Here is an 11706-nt window from a genome sequence, read left to right as displayed (position 1 = left end):
ACAATGGAATGTATCTATTATAAAGGATATGGTAAGAACCTGGTAATACCATGGAAACAAACGGCTTCGTACCCAGTATTTAAGAAGATGTACCATGACACTAGAGGAAAACTTCCTGCAGAGGTTGTTACCAGGTAAGTAATTCCATAGTGGTAAATTGAATAAACCCTTTCTAAATGGGTGTAGCTATGAATAATAACTAAGAAAATGTATTTTATTGGAAAGTACTATGCTAATTTCTAGATAGTACATCATTAAATTTGGGCTGTTACCAACATAACCTTGGATAATAGGTTTTTCTAAGAATTGGTTGCCTAATTTCATAGGAAGTACACAATATCGGAGTTATTACCAACCTAAAACCGTTACAACTACACCCTACTTAGTTGAGTTGATGGGTAATAGTGGAGGTTTTACTTGGTACATCAGCTGTAATTCCTCTGTATTTACCTTCTTATTAACAGTGGTAATTACACAGTAATACGCTATCATTTACTGGATAATTCCTCTGTATTTACCTTCTTATTACCAGTGGTAATTACCCAGTAATACACTATGATTTACCATGTATTTACCGGGTAACTACCTCTGTATTTACCTTCTTATTACCAGTGGTAATTACCCCAGTAATACACTATGGATTTACCATGTATTTACCGGGTAACTACCTCTGTATTTACCTTCTTATTACCAGTGGTAATTACCCAGTAATACACTATAATTTACCATGCAGGTACCGGGTAAATACCTAGTAATTAGGGGACTGTAAAAGGAAGGGTTACCCATGTGTTTACCTTTTGTGGAAGAGGGAGAGACGTCGGAGGACCTGACGCAGTATATTCATAATGTTGAAATGACCACGGAAGAGGCAGTGAATAAAGTATTGAATAGACAGAGATTTATTAGATAGGCCTACCTAATAAACCGTTGGAAACATAGCAACGCCGGTAAACAAACCCCGAGAAGCCCAATCCCCATGAGAGCTCCCCGCGCTACGGCCATCCGGAGGCTGTGGTAACTCGGTTTGGTAGAAGGGCTCAAAGTAAGGACCAGGCAGGGTGTGAGAGTCCAAAGCCTCAAACGGCGGTTTATTACACTCGGTTTCTTATATCCACACAAGCGTACGCTGTACATCGAAGTCGGGGGGGGTTGCTCGAGTCGTCGTCCACGTGTCCGCCGTGCGGCTCACTCTACGCTCTCGGTCCTCTGCGTCGTCCTCTCTTCCACTCGACTCCTGTCGATCTGTCGTTTGGTGGCCTCCTTTTAACACCTGGGTGCCTCCTGCCCAGGTGCTCCTCGTTTCCCCGATTGCGGCTCTCGGGAGGTTGGGATTTGTCGCCGGCTGTTGGCCACCGGCGGTATATCCCGGCCTCGACTCTCCCGAACAGGGGGCGTGGCACCGGGGGAATGCCACACACTCCCCCCCTTTGCTTATGCCCCTCCGTGCGTGGGGCCAGCCCCCGCACGCATCTCGGCGGGAAAGAGCGTCGGCGTTGGTGTGTTCCCGCCCCGGCCTATGCTCCACGGTGAAGGAGAAGGGCTGGAGGGACAGGAACCACCTTGTTACCCGAGCATTCGTGTCCTTGGCGGTGGCCATCCACTTCAGTGGGGCGTGGTCCGTCACCAGGACGAACTGGTGTCCTAAAAGATAGTATGTTAGTTTGGTGACGGCCCACTTAATGGCCAGCGCCTCCTTCTCTACTGTACTGTAGTTCCGCTCGTGGGGGAGGGGTTTCCGGCTGAGATAGGTCACCGGATGCTCCTCTCCGTTCCGGACCTGGGACAGGACCCCACCTAGTCCCACCTCGGACGCGTCTGTTTGTAGGGTGAAAGGGAGGTTAAAATCAGGGGTGACCAGTAACGGTTCCTTACATAAGGCCCCCCGTAGGTCCTCGAAGGCCCTCGTCGCTGCCTCCGTCCACTGGACCCTATCCGGGAGGGCCTTCCGGGTGAGATCGTTCAAGGGGCAGGCTAGGGTGGCATACCCCGGGATAAAGCGTTGATAATACCCCACCAGCCCCAGGAACGATCTCACCTGCTTCTTGGTCCGGGGTTGAGGCCACTCCCGGATAGCTGCCACCTTGTCCTCCTGGGGCCGCACGTTCCCCCTCCCCACCCGGTACCCCAAGTAGGCCGTCTCCTCCCGCCCCAACCTGCACTTTGCAGGGTTGGCGGTAAGCCCGGCCGCTCGTAGGCCGTTGAGCACGGCCCGCACGTGTTTGATGTGTTCGTCCCAACTGGCACTATGGATGATTATGTCATCGATATATGCTGCTGCGTACTGCTGTGCGGCCTTAGGACCTGGTCCATCATCCGCTGGAACGTAGCGGGGGCCCCGTGGACACCAAAGGGCAGGACAGTGTACTGAAACATGCCCCCCGGCGTCGCGAAGGCCGTCTTCTCCCGGGACGACGGTGCCAGGGGGACCTGCCAGTACCCCTTGGTTAGGTCCAGCGTGGACAGGTACCGGGCCGGTCCCAGCCGCTCGATCAGCTCGTCTACTCTAGGCATGGGGTAGGAGTCAAAGTCAGACACTTAATTTAGCCGGCGGAAGTCATTACAGAACCGGTGGGTCCCGTCAGGCTTGGGCACCAGCACGATAGGGCTAGCCCAGGCGCTACGGGATTCCTCAATTACCCCCAGTTTCAGCATCCGCTCCACCTCGGCTCGGATGGCGTTGCGCCGGGACTCGGGTACCCGGTAGGGCGGGATCCGGACCGTCACCCCCGGAGCGGTCCGGATCTCATGGGTGATCACCGAGGTCCGCCCCGGCACGTCCGAAAACACGTCCCGGCTCTGCAGCACCAGCTCCCCGAGTTCTTGTCTCTGTGCGGGGCTGAGGTCGGTCCCCATCGGGACGTCAGGGATCGCGGGCCGAGCCATCAAGGCCATGGGGGCCCGTAGGGGAGGGTCGTCCTCACCCCGCCACTGTTTTAACAGGTTCACATGATAAACCTGGGTGGGCTTGCGTCTCCCGGGTTGCCTCACCTTGTAGTTGACGGGCCCCACGGCCTCTACCACCTCGTACGGGCCCTGCCATTTCGCGAGAAACTTGCACTCGCTGGTTGGAACCAGCACTAAGACCCGGTCTCCCGGTCGGAAGTTCCGCACGCGCGCCCCCCTGTTATACACGCGCGCTTGGGCCTGTTGAGCACGGGCGAGGTGGTCTCGGACTATGGGCCAGACCATGGCCATTCGGTCCCTGACGAGCACCACATGTTCGATGGTGGTCCTGTGTGGCGAGGGATGACTCTCCCACGCCTCCTTCGCCAGGTCCAGTATTCCACGGGGCCTCCTCCCATAAAGGAGTTCGAAGGGCGAGAACCCCGTGGAAGCCTGGGGCACCTCACGAATGGCGAAGAGGACGTGGGGAAGTAACTGGTCCCAGTTCTTCCCGTCCGCCTCGATGCTCTTCTTGAGCATCCGTTTGATGGTCTGGTTGAACCGCTCGACTAGCCCGTCCGTCTGCGGGTGATACACCGAGGTCCGGAGCTGGGAGACCTGTAGCAGTTTGAGTAGCTCCTTGACCACGCGGGACATGAAACACGAGCCTTGATCGGTGAGGATCTCCTTCGGGAGCCCCACCCGGCTAAAGAGTAGCACTAGCTCTCGGGCTACCGCCTTGCTAGTCGCCGCCCGCAGTGGGAGGGCCTCGGGGTATCGGGTCGCATAATCTAATATGACGAGGAGATATCGATGACCCCGGCTCGTCCTGGGGAGGGGTCCTACAATGTCCAGCGCTATTCTCTCGAAGGGGGTCTCAATAATGGGCATCGGTATGAGCGGACTCCGCTCCACTGCCCGCGGGGCTACGCGCTGGCAGTCGGGACACTCCTGGCAATAACGCGCTACGTCTCTACGTACCCCGGGCCAATAGAACCGCGCCACCACCCGCTCTCGCGTTTTGTCCATTCCCAGATGTGCGCCGAGCAAATGTGTGTGGGCCATGAACAAAACCTTAGACACATACGGTCGCGGTACCACCAGTTGTTGTACTACCTCCCCCTCGCGTACGTCGACCCTGTACAGCAACCCCCGCTGAGTGCAGAAGTGGGAGTGGGTCAGGTGGCTCACTGAGTCCCTCACCTGACCGTCGTGGGCGACCACATGTCCCCACGCGTGCCGCAGGGCATCGTCCCGATGCTGGGCCGTAGCGAACTGTCCCGGTCGGGCCGAGTTCTCCCCCCCGGCCTGGGCGAAGTCCGATAGCTCAGTTAGGGGGGAGCTCTCGGGCTCCTCGGGGGTGTTCCCCCTCTCGGAGGCGGTAACGGTGTCGGAGCTGGGCCCTGCTGCGTCTCCCGGTCCCGGGCGTACCTGGTCCCCGGTAGATCGGGGCGGGCTTCCCGGCGCCGACGGACCCTCTCGCGTCGGCGGGCGCCTTGCCCCTCGCTGGGCCGGGCGTCCGCTTCGGCCGGCCGGACGGTGCAGCTCCCGTCCCCCTCGGCTCCCCCTCAGGGGGCTCCAAAAGCGGGTGAAGATGGGGCAGTCCCGGCCGATCAGGAACGGCACCGGTAGGGTCGGTACTATCCCGGCCCGGGCGACGAAGACCCCCTGTGGTGTGCGTACTACCACGTGGCAGGTTTCGTACGTCCGGGTGTCGCCGTGTACGCAGGAGACCTGCATCGGGGTTCCCGGTCTGCCCCCGGCTAGGTCGGCCCTCACCAGGGTCACGGCACTCCCCGTGGTCCACCAGGGCATGGGTGTCCTGGTGCATCACCTTGATGGGGACAGTGGGGGAGTCCTTGTCGCCCTGTGTCCAGCAGGTCGCCAGCATACAGGTGGGGCGGTCTCTCGGGGCGGTGCACGCGGAGGGCATGGGGACGTCCTGTCGGTCGGGACAGTCCCGGACCAGGTGTCCCCGTTGTCCGCAGTGGTAGCAGCGCCGGGTCTCGGGTTCCCCTCGTTCTCGGGGCGGGGTGGACGGCCGGGTCCTCGACGGCGGTGTTGGGGTCTCTCCCCGGGTGGCCCGGGGGTTGGGTCTCGGGCCCGCCGCCAGCCGCTGGGCCACCTGCCAGTTCTCCAGCTGGCGCACGAGGTCGTCCACGGTCTCAGGGTGGTGGTGGGCCAGCACACTCCGGGCGTCGGGGGGCAGCTGTCGCACGGTGTTGTCCACCACGACCCGATCCACGGGGCTGGGTCCCGCTCCGTCTACCAGCCACCTCCGGGCTAGCCGACATTGGTGGGCCACCTGGGTCCGTACGGGTCCTCGGACGTCGAACGTCCACTCGTGGAAATTGAGGGCCTTCGCAGCAAGGCTATGTCCATAGTAGGCCAAGACGGCCGCCTTGAGTGCGGTATACCGGCCCGCGTCCCCGGGGTTGAGGTCCTGACTCGCCTGCTGGGCGGGTCCGGTTAAAAACGGGGCCACTATATAGGCCCACTGGGCCTCTGGCCACCTCTCCCGGGTTGCCACCTGCTCAAATGTTTCTAGGAAGGCCTCGACATCGTCGTCGGGTCCTAGTTTTGTGAGCCGACTCGTCGGGGCGGTGGTCGGCGGGTCGCGGGTGGCCTGCTGGGTCAGGCGGAGCACCGCCTCCGTCAGCAGGGCCAGGCTGGGGTCCGATTCTCTCGGGCCGGCTGGTCCTGCGGCTGTCCCGGGGTTCTGCATCTACGTCCGCGGGTATTCACCTCCGCGAACGGAGGAACCGCACAGGAAAAAAAAAAAAAAAAAAACGAAGAGCCACTGCCAAAACGCGGGGAGGGGTCCTTACCGGGAGCCGTACGTGGACCGAGTTGCCCGCATCCTCCACCATATGTGGTAACTCGGTTTGGTAGAAGGGCTCAAAGTAAGGACCAGGCAGGGTGTGAGGGTCCAAAGCCTCAAACGGTGGTTTATTACACTCGGTTTCTTATATCCACACAAGCGTACGCTGTACATCGAAGTCGGGGGGGGATGCTCGAGTCGTCGTCCACGTGTCCGCCGTGCGGCTCACTCTATGCTCTCGGTCCTCTGCGTCGTCCTCTCTTCCACTCGACTCCTGTCGATCTGTCGTTTGGTGGCCTCCTTTTAACACCTGGGTGCCTCTTGCCCAGGTGCTCCTCGTTTCCCCGATGGCGGCTCTCGGGAGGTTGGGATTTGTCGCCGGCTGTTGGCCACCGGCGGTATATCCCGGCCTCGACTCTCCCGAACAGGGGGCGTGGCACCGGGGGAATGCCACAAGGCGCACAGAGCTTTTGGCCGTGATATTATGCATACAAATATTATATTATAGAGCTCCGGGAGTCGCAAACGGCAACATTCACTTTCTCCTCCATGCTGCAGTTCACCCCGGACTGCGCTGCACTGAGTTTGACGGTTGAACGCTGATTGGCTCTCATCACGCGAAATTCGCGTCAAAGTTCAAATATTTCAACTCGCAAATTTGTCGCGCCACAAATCCTCGTGAACGTGCTCGCCTGTGCACGGCGAAAGTGTGGCGCGATAAATCAAAACTTGTCGCCGGTTTTCTCGTGAAAAAATTGCCCGATACGCGTCTATACGTTCACTTTGTATGGGATCCTGTCGCCCCGTCGTATGGAAGCATATATGTAGCAAAATTCAAATGGCAATGCAATTTGCAATTCAATCAGTAATTACGTTATGCAATTGACAATGCATTATGCAATTTCATAATGTAATTTGTTGGCTATCTCCACGGTGGGTCTCCCAGTCCCGACCCTATGTTTCGCAATTCGCACCCAGTGCCTCTAGCACTTGGGAAATCTTTGTGTTTACCACACTGGCGTCAAAATGTACCAGTGAGGATAAGTCCTCTATCCTTATTCCCAGAACACGCACTCTATCTACTACATCTGTGTCTGAAACACGATTGTTCTCCACATCATCGGCCAAACTTCGGAGCGTATCAATAATCTCCATTGGTGACCATGGACCTGACACATACGAACCAGAGAAGGGAACGTGAACAAGGAAATTACGAGCAAATTACGTAGTTCCCACCCAGGCGCTGATTGGCTTATACGTTTGACACTTTGCATATTGACTTTTTGGAAAACGTTTTGGATTACGTTTTGGGAAACATTTTGCCAATACTTTTGCAAAGCGTTCGTTTTGCGGATTGAAATGTCATTTGAATATCGCAACACACGGAGCGTGGCGAAGTGGATTTCAATCACGGGGACGCTATAGCTTTTCAATTTGAATAAAGGAACTCAAAGAATTTGACAATGTTATTCTATTTTTATTGTTATAACTTTTGCAAATTTAATTGAGGATTGCATTGTCACTTTGCATATTAAAATACACTTTGAATAACGTATTTACAAATTACATTATAAAATTGCATAATGAATTGTCAATTGCATAATGTAATGGCAAATTGCATTGCCATTTGAATTTTGCTACATATATGCTTCCATACCTTCGCGTTTGGGGTGAACACACAGTTAGGACATCGTACTTTTGTTTTGTCCCATGTGGGACGTTATTAGGTATTCACTGATCTGTCTAAACCTATTGTTAAAGTGGGGTTCGTTTGGGCATTATGATTACCTTTCCGGAAAAGAAAAGCCTATAGCTCAGCCCCTGATTTCTGTAGAGCTCCCATTTGTCCAATCCGTTTGAATCTCATCTAAGTCCCCCTCTATCATTGATAGCTACATTAATACTTTATTGATCCCTAGGGGAAATTAAAAAAAATGGGGAAAGTTTCATGAAAGGCAACTGACTGGTGCTATTTTTTTTATGAGAAATACGACAGATAAAATAGGATGCAATGATGTGATTGATTCAAGTTGAATAAAATATGTCAACATAAGTTATATTGAATAAGATAAACATGATCAATGTTAAATAGAATAAATAAATAATAATTTCAGATGTTGCATTGTGCTGTGGATGGGCAGTAGGGCTCCGCTTACAACCACACTGTTTTAGTGGGGCCATTCCTTCTGAAGGGCTTCCAAACTGGGAGCTTTGTTGGGGAACCTGATGTTCGGTGATGTCACTACCTTGCAATCCTTGCCCTAAAAGTATTTCCTGTGGATCCTGGCGAGTGGACTGTTGGGGTTGAGAAATGCTTTGGTCTGCTCTGCTATTTATAGAGGACTGTACGGAAACAGTCCTACCTACAGGCTGCCTGACGTCCCAGCTGGGACGAGGCCGGAGGCTGGTATCCATGGTGACCAAAGACATCAGGATCAGTGGATAGAAAATAATGGAGGATGGGGCGATCGGGGCAATCAATGAATCAATAAATGTGATAAAGGAGAGAATGAGAGGTTATAGGATGATCAGGACCTGTAGTGGAAGGGTCGGGCCGGGGATCGTCCCAGAAGCAGCTGGGGGTCCACAAGCTGAGCGCTGACAGTGAGTGCAGTTCTGCATGCCAATGTTTGAACCTCTCACCATTGTGTTCCTGTTGTATCATAATGGTCAACCAAGTGCGTCTCCGTTTCAAGCAGAGAACACATTTTGTCCAAAAAAACATTTGTCCACAAACTGCGAAGGGTTTATGCACAGATTTCTTTGTACCTAACGTTGATAAATTGCAACACACACACACACACACACACACACACACACACACACACACACACACACACACACACACACACACACACACACACACACACACACACACACACACACACACACACACACACACACACACACAAAGCTGCACAGTAGACATTGATAACTACCACACTTATCCATTTTTTCTTTATTTTCTGATTGGAAATTTCAAGGTCAATATTTTTTCATTGATCACATTACTTGACATGATGCACCAATATTTACTCTTAATCTGTTTACAGGAATACAATGAATAGAACACAAGGTTTCACAACTGACGACTGATGCTTCGCCCATTGCACTTACAACAGTGAATGAAATTCTCCGGACATTATTCATTTTTTCTTTGCCCCCTCTGACTCTCACCACCTTATAGGTCATATCGGCCGTGTTGAACCAGACCCCCCAATGGTCTGAGGAAGGTGCTCGTCCACACTGCACTTTGAGGGGTTTGTACATCTCGTTTTTAATTGACACAATATGCATAGAAACTATACACAGACTGGATATGCTTCTGAATACAAGTTTTTTCCACTTTTGTCCACTGTCAATACAAGTCAGCCACATACACTTTTCTTATTTATTCATAATAATCATAATAAATGTCATCATTATCTTCATCATTATCACCATATCATCTTCATCATTCATATAATAGTGATAATAAATATATATTTTTTAATACACAAAGGTTGGCAGCAAATACGGCATGGGGATGCACATGATATCCGTATTCAGAACTTAAAATATGTACATTAGATTCAACGTGTATTTACAGTAAGATTGTGTCTTTCTAACCACCTGTGGATAGGGTTAGGGCTGGCTCATGCATCTACTACAAACCACAACGTCTCTCTATCCATTGTGGTCAATATGGTCCATTCTCCTCCTCAGATCTCCCACAGGAAGTTGATCTTACCGTACTTCCTGCGATACAAAGGTACATTGTGACATGCCCTGATTTGGTGAATGACTGGCGAGTTGGTGTTTTTTTTCTTTTTTGTTATTGAAAATGTTTTGTTAAGATGTAAATATTTGACTAATCAACATTCGCTGTGTTGGCCTGTGAAATTCAAGGGGTGGTCGTCAAACCAAAGTGAAGACATGCCTTGTTTTGTGTTCGTTCTTGTTCAACTCTGAAAGATAATAATAATCGAATCATGCACCTTCCCCGATGGCTTGGCCGTCGAATGCTCTGATCAACACAATGACACCATTCCTTTCTCCCCAACAGATTATACACCGACACCCAATATGTACATTGACACGTATTGATGAGAAGTGCTGACCATCTGCGTCACATGTTCATAGCGGCACAGACAGGAACTGGAAGCCAAACACAGAGGAACCCTGCTCAGCCGTAACACACTGAGACTGGATGAGGGCTTACAAACAGCCGGACAAAGCCAAGCAAAAAACCCCATGCTTACTAGCGACATGATGGTTGACATTGAGAACGGGACAAGTCTACACAATTAACCCTTTGGCAACAAATCCCCGGACAGGGAGAGAGGGGGGGTCTAAACATGCCACGAAAGAAATAAACAAAAACGAAAAAAGAATAAAAATCTAGTTCATATTCAATATTTCAATCCATACACACAAGTTGCTTGGTAAAAACACTTTCATAGCCTTTTCTTTTCATAATTTCGTTGTTTTCTTCTGAATTACAAGGATAGTAAATGGTGGTAGATTAACTAACTTTCCAAGTTTAAAATGAATCATTGCATAGAACATTTTAATTGACAATTGCTTTAAACCGTGTGTGTGTGTGTGTGTGTGTGTGTGTGTGTGTGTGTGTGTGTGTGTGTGTGTGTGTGTGTGTGTGTGTGTGTGTTTGGGGGGGGGGGGGGGGGGTTACGTGACAAGTGTGTGAGACAAGTGTGTTTTTTTCTGTGTACATGAGTTTATGTGTGTGGGTCTAGTTGTGTGTGTGTGTGTCTGTGTGGGTGTGTGTGAAGGGAGGCAGTGGGCCCAGCTCGTTAGTGGGATGATCTCGTTGGTGGGTTAGTAACCTTATTACCTCGTCTCGATGAGGCTAACCTTATGAATAAAGTTCAAATAAATACATACAATCACGCCCCTCAGGGTCTGCTGAATGGAGAGCTAACAAAATCCTGTCACACAACTGTAACTGGGATGCACAATGTGTGTGTGTGTGTGTTTTTGTGTTTATACCTGCCTCGATGCTATGTGCATGAGCATAAAATGTGTTGATGTGGTACTGTAAACGCTCTGACAAAAGAGTTATTCATGGACATTCATCAACGGAGATGTTTCACGCTTTACCGATAATTTAAATGACATTGAAACCATTGTGCTATACACCATTTGCATGCTATTGCTTTTTAAATCAACGAGCAAAATATTGAAATGCTAGGTAACTCGACCATAAAGTACATGGACAATTGAAAATATAAACATATACCAAAGAGAAACACAGAACAAGTCACAAAAAAATATTGTATGAAAATGCAAGTCATTTACATAATATGTACTCTGATTTAAATTAACATATATTAGTTTACAGTTGTGCAAAAAAAGAAATCGAACGTATGGATGGGTGTTTTAAAAACACATGAGGTATACAATTCAAAAATATGCAATGAATAAGGCTGTTCCATTCCTTGAGTATCAGGCAAAAAACATTTGAAGAAACTAAAAGATGAGAACAAATCGATACAAAATGTAAGTCCCCAGTGGACAGTTAGTAACAAAATGAAAGCCCCAGTGGACAGATAATAACAATGGCTTTGCAGTGGTTACCGATAGCCCCGGCCCTGCGTGGTGTCAGCTCACACTCTGTGGGCACACTGGCAGGTCTCCCCTCCCCTCAACTCTCCCCAAGAAAACAACGTTTTGATATGGGCTTTTGATTTTCAATTTGATTGACTTTTTTTTTCTTTTCTTTTTTTTGTATTTTCAACCTTTGTGCGTGCAATCTTCATTTCCAAATTTACACAACAGAACACCAGAACAAAAATACATAAAAAAAAGAGGAACAAAATAAGAAAACATTCAAAGAAAGGGTCAAATTCCCAATACTGGAATGTAGAGAGAGAGATCTTAGAAAAACAAGCATTCAAGGATCATAGTAGGGTGAGTTTGTTGTTTCTGTGGTGTGTCTTGTCTCTTAGACTCGGTGGTGTCATTGTTGGCTGTGGTACGCCTCTTTGGTACAAGGAAAACCT

Source organism: Gadus chalcogrammus, chromosome 13 (assembly GCF_026213295.1).
Source record: "Gadus chalcogrammus isolate NIFS_2021 chromosome 13, NIFS_Gcha_1.0, whole genome shotgun sequence".
NCBI classification, from domain to species: domain Eukaryota; kingdom Metazoa; phylum Chordata; class Actinopteri; order Gadiformes; family Gadidae; genus Gadus; species Gadus chalcogrammus.
The sequence above is the reverse complement of the archived record's forward strand: the minus strand, read 5'-3'. Positions refer to the sequence as shown.